The 10,553-nt window shown below is 37.2% G+C and overlaps 1 long non-coding RNA gene across 1 annotated transcript; it reads right to left on the reverse strand.

The window, feature by feature from the left end:
• Positions 1-8,152: 8,152 nt before the first annotated feature.
• Positions 8,153-10,229, reverse strand: LOC110865235. The gene is made up of 3 exons (XR_002550446.2): positions 9,675-10,229; positions 8,585-8,646; positions 8,153-8,499 (listed from the first exon to the last, which is right to left on the reverse strand). It is a non-coding gene; the product is annotated as an uncharacterized LOC110865235 (long non-coding RNA).
• Positions 10,230-10,553: the final 324 nt, after the last annotated feature.

The following is a 10,553-nucleotide window of genomic DNA, read 5'->3' on the forward strand; positions in this document are numbered from 1 at the left end:
TGCGACTTGTCGCGTACCTCAAACTCTTTCTTTATCTCCGCCTTGATCTCTTGGTTTGAATCTTTAATAGCATTCATGATTGCGTCAAGCTTGGAGTTTAACGGGTCATCGCCACCCATTTGAGAATTTGAGTCACCACCCCTGTTACCGCCTTGGTTGTAGCCCCATTGGTAATTATTTTCACGACTTTGATACCCTTAAACACTTCCTTGGTTATAACTCCTTTGGTAACCCCCTTGGTTACCACCTTGGCAGTTTTGATGCGACGACCAACCTTGGTTACCACCTTGATTTCCCGGTTGGAAATTCGTCTTCATTTGATTCGAAGCATTACCATACCTAAAGTTTGGATGGTTCCTCAAACCCAGGTGATAAGTGTTGGAGTTCATGTTATATTGCTTCTGATCTCCATACACTTGATTCACCTCTTCGGTGGCTTGTGCCATATTCACTTGGCACTCTTTGGTCCTATGACCTATATCCCCATGATATTCGCTAATTTACACATATTTTAGTCCCCCATTTTATCCCCATTTTATGCGTTTCGGCCGTAAAATCGTCATTCGGATACTTAATTATGTATACATTTGTTTACAGGCCTAAAACAGCATACCGGACAAGATGATAGTGAAAACGAGGACTTTCCAGACAAAACGACGAAGTTGCGAACATTCTGTTAGAAAACTGACCTGGGCAAGTGGAATGGTCGTGCGGTCTGAGGAACGACCGTTCATCTCCGAATATCAAGACCATCCTGGTGATGAACGACCAGTGCATCAGTCCGTGCAACAAGATCCCGGAAACGCACGGTCGTGCCATATGAAGAACGGTCGTGCAAGACCGAAGACCAGAGATGTCATGAACAGTAACTCCAATAATGCAAAAAGTGAACGGTCGTGCGATCGGGGCACGATCGTGCGACATCGAAAATATATAAAAAGCGAACAGAAACATTCTGTTCGTAACTCTAGAATTTTGGAGAGCAACTCAGGCGATTTTCAGGCTCCGGAGGCGTTAGCTTTCACCCGGATTCAAGCCACATTGTCTCGTTTAGCTCGATTACTATCCGGATTCTCATTCTTATGCTTGTTTATGGTTTGGTTTCTTAAATCTTTCCATGTTTTTGTTAAGTTTCAAGCATTTAGATTGATTATTATGTATTAATGTATAGCCATTAGTATGTTAATCTTTGTTTTTATTGACATTTGGAAGTATTTTCTATGTTAATCTTTGATGATTAGTTTGCAACCTTGTTATTGATATTGATTTCTTGATTATAAGTAATTGTGTTGGATGATTGGTACTTGGTTAGTTGAGATAGTTGAAAAATGAAGCTTAATTAATCATGTATTAGTAAACTTTAAACTTGGTTAACTAGTTTAGCTTGGTTAAAATGTGGGCACCATGATACTAGAAATGGTTAGTGGTTTAATAAAATGTAACTATTGTTAATCAAGAAAGCTTGTCGTTACGTAAGGACCTTAACGGGTTAAATGGTGTCGTTATGAATTCTTAATATAAATTGTTAACTTAGTTAGTAGTTTCGGCCAAAATTGCTTGCTTGGTGGATTTATATTCTAGATTTGTAAAATGAACTCGGTTGTGATTTAGTCTAGTTTATGCTTGTCTCGGTGGTTGCATTGTGTTTATCGGTGTCGCTTTCCTTGTTTAAGTGAGGTTAGAAAACTCCTAACGGATGACTAACTTATTTTTAGGAGATTTTCATAGACATTTATCAATTGCACGTTAAAGAACAATTTTAGGTGGTTAAAGTGTGTTTATCGTTTTAACTTTCCGAATGATTGTCATGTTAGGATTCCCGAAAGGGATACTAATTGTCTCGAAATTGGAGAATTGATCAAATGCTTCTAGTGCCAAAACCGACTTAGTTGACATGCTTTGGTTGTGTATTAAGCAAAGCTATTTATCTATTTTAGTATTTGAAATCTACTATGTTTTATAAGTATTTATTTATGCTTACCTTAGTTTTATTAAAATCAAACAACTTATGTTTTTACCGGTAATTTAGTGACAAAGGTCTAGTATTATTTCTCCGCCCTTTTCCGTGGATCGATACTTGGTTCTGTAGGATCGTTGTTAGACCCAAATGAGTCAATCAGAAGAGTTTTCTATCCGAGTCAAAGGCGGAATCAATGAAACGGATGCTCAAACTAATTATAATGCCTCTTGTATTGATTTAACACTGATTACAACCTGAGAACAATTTGGCAGCACTTCGTTACACAATCCAGATTCTGTACCAAATGAACAAACAAGTGCACTATATATAGTAGACCTGATTTCGCTCCTATGACCAAATGCCATTCGGGCGAAATCAAAAGTTTCTGATTTCGCTCCAAGTGACCTTGGTCCATATGAGCGAAATCAACACCTTAACTTCTAATCTTTGATTCTCGAACCTCGTGCACTGATTATTCTAACCTATCCTATTACATGATACAAGACGAAGTCAATAGACGTAATGCACCAACAGACTCCCCCTCGGATATTGACGAAGTCTTCAGTGTCTAGTCTCTGTTATGACACCTCTTCAGTCTTGATCATTTTGCCTTCTTACTCAGATTGTAACATTGTACGTATCTTTCAGAGTATCTCTTTTTGATCAGCTTCTCTCATTGATTTTTACACCAGAATCTCATTACTGGCTTTATCATCAACAGCTTCAACATCAGCAGGCTCTCCCTTTCGTCAAGCTACTGTGCTTTTAGGGATCGACACCTCTCTTTCCATCTACAAGCTCCTCTTAACTTCTAGCTTGTCTTCAGACTCCCCCTTAGACTCTGCTTTCGGGATCGTAGTCTAGACTTTTCCTGCAATCACTCATACAACTTATAAGTAACAACATTTTAAACATTCAGTTTTCCAGAAATCATAATCTGGCGATTCAAACTTTCTAACTCACTTCTCATGAATTTGGCAGTTTCATCGAAACGTATCGGAAACTAGCTCTATAACAATATAAGCATCCAAATCCCCCACAGTTAATCATCCAAGTTCAAACTAATGACCTTGGAGATATCACAAACTGTTTTTGAATTTTTTATTTGAATTCAAGTTTCAACTTAATGAACTTGTCTTATTTACAGAAACACAATCAGCTTACTCAAATTTTGAAACTCAGTATCTCAGACATTAGTTGTCGAAAATAAAGTAGAAATCAAAATCTTTTTGTATTTTTCTGAAAATATAAAGCAGTAACACAATATGCGCAAACATATTTACATACAATATTTTTGTTTGAGTATGTGTCAGAGGATCATATCAATTTTTGACAAATTACAAGTACCGTTGAGCTTAATTTCACATTAAGAATTAAACAATTCACTTAGATTGTCGATATACTGGTCCACTTAAATTTTCATACAAATTTCAACTGATTCAGGATACAGATTAGGTATTTTAAGAACTTAAGCTCATTCATGTTTCCCGCCTCTTGAATATACTCCCGTATCCAGAATCCCAAATATCAGTCTTACAGGTGAGTATACCACAGATGATATCTGTAAGGGGTTAAATGCGAGGGCCGTGAGAGCTCAGGTCGATACTTCCGTATATGCAGAGAGATGACGGCTTCGACTTTTCGGTGTGTTCCCTTTAGAGGATCTTTTAATTACAACAACATCGACTATCAATTTTATTGTTTCATCAGCTTGCTGAGGGTGATGCTATGTTTCAAGCATATGCGGAAAGTATTATTCGGGGACCTTCATTCAGCAGAAGTCCCGGAATAATACCCTAGATATCACAGAGTATAAAGACCTGGTATCTCAGAATAAGGGACCTTTCAAACGAGATTTCAAGGGTTACCTATATATCCAAGTAGTGTTCCCCACAAAATAAGCAAGTGTTTGAATTTAGGTTTATATCCCGAAAAATTTACTAAATGTATAAAAACCTATCGACATATCATCAGTGAGACTGTTTAACGCTATTTAATTCTTTACAATTCTTTAGCATACTGTAACTGTCTACTGATGTACTATCATTTCCTCTGTTCACGCAAAACTCAAATTTTTGAATTTTATCATGTTTTTGGCTTTTTCAAATTTTCTAATGTTTTTGGATTTTCTGATGACAATTCCCCCCCCCCCCCCCCAAAATGCAAAATCATTAAAAATTTGACAACCCGATACTGATAGCTTTGTCTCGCCATCCATTTTCTACTTCTCGTGTACTGAATTACAGAAAATATAACAAAAAGTACTAATTACCCCCATGATTTACAACCCATTGATCTTTTACAGTTTGAAAATCGTTTTTCAATCTGGTGAAAGTAATCATGTTTGTTCAGCCGTGAGGGTTTCGGCGTATTCAATCAACACTCCCGCTTACAACAAACTATTTTCCCATTATGATTTCAAAACACTTAAGTTTGTTTTAATCAAAATGGTTTTTCCGGAAAAATAGTTTACTTACCAACCACTCGTAGGTTAGGGGTTTACATCATCATCTTGTTCTTGTAAAATTTTAACATTATTAGATCAAATACCACAATCACTTGTAGAAAATCAAGTACAACTTAATGTCCTTGATTAACCACTAGTAAGACGAAATATCACAGTTACCATCCCGTGAATTTCTCAAGAATGATGCCGATACCTGCTTCACACTTACCAACCTGGAAGCTCCGGCAAGTCAAAAATTTAACCAACAAATTTTGACACCCAAGCCTGACCAGTCTTAGGTGTATTTTGAGCTTTTCTCTTCTCTTCATAAAATTTTTTTACTCCTTTTTCCTTACCATCAGCCATCTTACTAAATGTTGGTGCACTACATCTGTCGACTTCGTCTTGGATCGAGTCTTAGATTGCATTGTATAGATTAGGGCACGATTTACGAGAAAATATGAAGTGTATTGTGTTTTGTGAGCTGATTTCGCTCATAGGGTGCTTAGCTAGGGGTTTCGCTTTTGTGATCTTGTCTGATTTCGCTCATGTGTCAGATGGTCATCTAGGAGCGAAATCAGAATAGTATATATAGGGGTCTTATAGGCGAAATCAGTATCCAGTCCTTGTATTCCATGCCGAGGTGCTGCCGGTGTGAAGACTGCATGTAATTGAGTTCTAATCAATACAATTAGCAGTTAAATTGAAGAATCAGCTGTTTCTACCTTTGTTTCTTGTTATTCCGCACCTGAAACAGAGTAAAGCTCCTCTGAACAACTCATTCGGGTCAGATCGCGATCCTACAATTGGTATCAGAGCTCAGGAGGAGGAGTTCTGCAGAGATTAGCTGGAATTCATTGAGATTTCTTACTTCTACACCTTCTTTCATCATTTCAGAAAGTTTTAACGGTCAAATTTCGCTCTTGGGGTATTAATTCTGAGATTTCGCTCCTAGCTGCATACATTTCTAATTTCGCTCAAAGGGTCACATCAGATTTCGCTTCTAGGGAAACAAGTTGTTAATTTCGCTTATGTGTGCATATTGATTTCGCTTTTGTGGTCATTTGGGATTTCGCTCTTGCTGATTATCTTGTTATTTCGCTCATAAGTCACTGATTTTGGAAAACATGCTAAGTCATCATGGATATCGAGTTCTATAACGCGTTTGTAACACCGTCTGGTCCAGCTGCTATTGTTCAAGCCATGAGTTTGGAAAATGAGACGGGAACCACTCAAAAGCCCCCGAAATTGATGAGTATCGAAGAATACTACGGGTGGAAAGACAGATTTGAGAACTGGGTTCAGGCTAACCATCTTAGATCATGGGAATGTATCTTGAAGAAATATGTGTTGCCTCGAACAAATTTGCAAGTTCTAAAAGAGTTATCAGAGTTCACAGATCAAGAACGGGTTATGTACAAAGCTGAGAAAATGATGACCAGTCTGCTTCAGCAAGCTATCAAAGAAGACATCTTCATATTGCTTCAGCACGACAAAACTGCAAAATCGATCTAGGATGCACTTAAAGTCAAGTTTGAGGGTAGCAAGAATATGATTAAAAGCAAGAAGGCGTTGCTAAAGAAAGAGTTTGATCTGTTCAGTAGCTTACCGGGAGAGGATGCGAAGAAGCTGATAGAACGTTACTGCCACCTAGTGCGATCCATGTCAATGTTGAGTATTACAAAAGATCGTGAAGAGTGGGTAGACAAGTTAGCCGATGCATTACCTCAGAAAGAGTGGGGAACGTATTTGATGATTCTGAAGAAATACCTGTGTTTATAATGGGCTAACGATTTCTCAGTTTATTAAAAAGATCGAGAGTCAGGATTTGGAACAGCAGAATATCGCGAGGATGAACAGTCCAAGTGGTCAACAGGGCGTAAAGATGTACTACAAAGGTAGTGTTCCAGTTCCGGAAGCTGAAAGAAGTCCGAAAATCCAAACTGCATTCAGTGCTGGGGATTCATCAGAAAAAGCTGATCAGGGATCAAACAAAAGCAGCAGTGGATTTTCATCATTTCCTAGTGTCAATCCTAAAGAGTCAAATACAAGCTTTCAGTCTCAGAGCACAAAGACAGGAAATGGTTACATGATTCAGTGCAACATCGCTCTAAATCTTCCAGAAGGTCAAAGTTTTTCTGAAGATACTGCTAAAGACCACATGGCTCTACTTGGTTCTGTGTTGTTATCTTATGAGGGTCTAGTGGCTGGTCGGATCGGAAATCCTATGCTCACCAAAGATGATTACGATCAAATAGACGCCGAAGAGATGGAACTGATGGATATCAAATGGTGTCTTGCTAGTGTTCTTAGGCGTGCTGAAAAGTTCAAAATGAGTACCGGGAGAAATGACTTTCTCGATGCTCATGTATCTACTTTAGGTTTTGATAAATCTAAAGTTACTTGTTTTCGATGCAGGGAGAAAGGCCATTTCAAGCGAGAGTGCAAGAACAGGGAAGCTAGTGGTGCTCAGAATCCGTTCGGAAAAGACGACTACTACCGCAAAGCCATTTATCAGCAGGTTGGTCAATCACAAGACTCACAGACGGCTCATGGTAGGAAGATTGAGGATTCAAAGAGAGCGTGTTTGGTAGACTTTAACTGGAACAACTACATATCACCTGAAAGCAAAGCATGTATAGTCGATCAAGATGATGAAAGACTACCTGAAGGGTTTAGCTAGGATATGTTTGTGGATGAAAAGGGAGAATTCAAAGCTTTCATCGCTAAGATTGTCAGAGAACCAGACATGTTTGCCACGTGGATGAAGTCTATCGGTGAGATTGTGAAGAAGGTGGAGGAAGAGTCTGTTGTTTCTGATGATAGTTCAAAAAGTTCTGATGAAAAGTCACAAAGTTCAGATGAAAGTGTACAAAATGTTGTTAACTCAGAAAAAGAAGTTATTTTTGATCAAACACCATCTAATTCTGTTTTATCAGATGCTAGTTCTGAAAAATCTGTACAGTTTGATCAGTCACCTCCAGATGACAGCAATGATGATGAGGAGGAAAAACACATTAATGTTGCTAAAACTCATCTTTCTCCTGAAAGTTTTCATTTCTATTTTGCAGATCGCTTGGAGAAACTGAAGGTGAAACGAGCTGCTAAAGAACAACAACAAAGGAATACTGAAGATGTTGTCACTACAAGAAAACTGGGTTTTTAGTACGCGCAAAAGCGTCCTAAAATGCTATTTTATAGGACCTTTCATTTAATAGGACCAACGGTAAAAGCGTTTCATGTAAAGGGGTCGTAATAAGTCCCGGAACTAAAAAAGCGTCCTAACATCTCAAATAAGATTATGAAACCATTTTTATGGTCGCGTAATATGTCTTTGAACAACTAAAATAGTGTCCTAATAAAAAAATTTTAGGACACTTTTACGATGTTCTAACATGTGCTTACATACTTTTAATATTTTGATACACTTACAAGCGTCCTTAGAAATTAATTGATAGGACCCTTATGATGTAATATTATAGCTAATTTAGTACCAAGAAAAGGGTCCTAATATAACAAATAAGATTATGAAACCAATTTTATGGTCGCATAATATGTATATGGACAACTTAAATAGCGTCCTAAAAAGAACATATTAAGACACTTTTACAATGTTCTAATATGTGATTAATTACTTTTAATCTTTTGATACACAAACAAGTATCCTTAAAAATTAATTTATAGGACCCTTATGATGTAATACTATAGCTACTTTAATATCAAGAAAATGGTCCTCATATCCCAAATAAGATTATAAAACCAATTTTATAAATAGACCATCAACATATAACATTCTAATAGTTATTGTATAACACCAACATATAACATCCTAATAATAAAGAGAATATTCTACTCGTCTTGATCTTCAAGTGATAGTTGTTTGATAGCTCTCCACATCAGAGCCTCCTTGCTTTGTTGATGTCTGTCAGATGTTATGATTCTGGTAAAGATACAAGTTCAGCGTTCCTCAAGAAAGGCTCCGTTAAACATGTCTACCATCAAATGTTGGAACTATGGCGCACCTTTTCTGACCATTTCTACTCATGGTTTTGGCTGGAAATTTATGTCACTTAGTAACTTAACCCATACAAAGCTGAAAAAAGACCATTTTTTTTAACATTAGACAGATATTAGGTCTATGGTATTTTGTAAAAAAAAATCATTAATAGTCACTTAACCAAGATATAGAATCTCTCAAAGGTTGTAGCGCATGAAAGGAAGTTGCTAGAGCTGTCAAAGTCTGTAAAAACACAAGAAAATTAGTAACATGATATAGAAATATGAGGTAAAGTGTTAAAAAGTTGAACAGAAAAATGTAGTTATGTGAAACAGTGAAAGTTTGCATCTTTCAAGACTGGTGATTAAATTAATGTTCTTAGGCCTGTAAAAAACAACGGATGCCTTAATAAAACAACGGATGCCTTAATAAACCCACTGACCCGTTTAAGATTCGAGTAAGTCGGTTCAAGTAGGTCGGATTTTGAATTAAAAAAAAACATTAACAAAAAAATCAACATTCCACTTTATGCACTAGTCACTCAAACAGCAAACATTATCCTTATTATACAACAAAACTCAACATTCAATTACCCATTTCGAGTGTATGGCAGTTTATACATGAACACATGAATCCTCTCATCCTTTTTCAATTGACACAAGTTGTATACTATTACTTATAAGAATTAAATCACAGGACACAACAAACATCTATTCAATCATTTCATAAGAATCCCCATTATCAAACCTATATTTAAATTACAGTAGTCATATAAAATAAAAAAAATAATGAACTAGGTAATACTATAGTCTGATGTGCGTGTGTTTGTTAATTGGTGTCACTGTAGTCAGATTATTCAAAGATTTCAAATATAAAATAGTCTGAATATAGTCAAATGTAGGTTAGAAATATATTATTCTAATCTGAATATATTTGAGGGTGAACACACAAATATACATTTAGCGTACACGATTCTTTATTTAAGTGAATATAGAGCAGGTGCAGTACGTAATACCAATATAGTCTACACCCTCATATATTCAAAGTGTATACATCAAATAAAATAGTCATATAAATAAAAACCTATGGACTTCTGCTGTGAATTAAAGGAGAACACAGCAAACACCAACAGCTCACATATATCAAAGATCTCAAAAATCAATTAACCATTCAACTTCCAAATCCCATGTATATACCAAACAGTTAACACACATTAATATCTAACCAAAATCCATAATAAACACATATATATAAGATAGCACAATACTGACCAGTAGGTTAAGAACGGGTGGCTGTGTGTGCGACCCGCGACCCTAACATCCAAACTCGGACCCGAGAAAACCACCGCCACGTCCATTGCCGCCGTTTACTCAAACCCACAACTCGAACCTGAAGAGAACCCATCGTCACCTCAACCGCTGTCGTGATGTTACTAGCGTCGGCCAGCTTTCCCAGTCGTCGGCTGTCGCCGCCGGCTGCCAATGGCTTGCACCACTATCATCTCGTCGTCATCTATATCATCAGGTTCATCATCAACATCATCCGTCGTTGTCATTATCGGCGCTGCTGTTGTTGTTGCTCGACAGAGAGACAGAGAAAGAGCGAGGGTGTGGTGATGTGAGGGGGGTGGAAGAAGAAGGGTGTTGGGTTGTCGTCGGTAGGTGATGGTGTATTTATGAGAGTAGAGTGGGTTAGGGGTGTGCGGCGGCCGATAATGGCTCCGATCGCCGGAATTTTTGAGAGGGGCAGAGGAGCTTTGGGCGGCTGATATCATTTGTAGGGTTGAAAAAAATGAGGGAGGTGGGAGTGTAATTTGTTTAGGGAGATGGGTTGGATCTGGCCCATAGATATAAACACGCTAATATCGCATTACATCTATTAAACGGTCCGTTTCTCACGTCACGGTTTATTATTATTTGATAAATAATAATAATAATAATAATAATAATAATATAATAACAATATTAAAATACCCTTCTTTCGATGATCGGGATCGAGGGTACGGGTTGTCACATATAAGACTCTAGTGTCAAATGTCCTATTACAGTGTATTAAATAACACCACAATGATTAAGCGTCCTATAAAGGTTAAATTTATAAGACCCAAGTGTCAAATGTCTTTTTAAGTTATATTATAATAAAACTTTAGC

Source organism: Helianthus annuus, chromosome 8 (assembly GCF_002127325.2).
Source record: "Helianthus annuus cultivar XRQ/B chromosome 8, HanXRQr2.0-SUNRISE, whole genome shotgun sequence".
NCBI classification, from domain to species: Eukaryota; Viridiplantae; Streptophyta; class Magnoliopsida; order Asterales; family Asteraceae; genus Helianthus; species Helianthus annuus.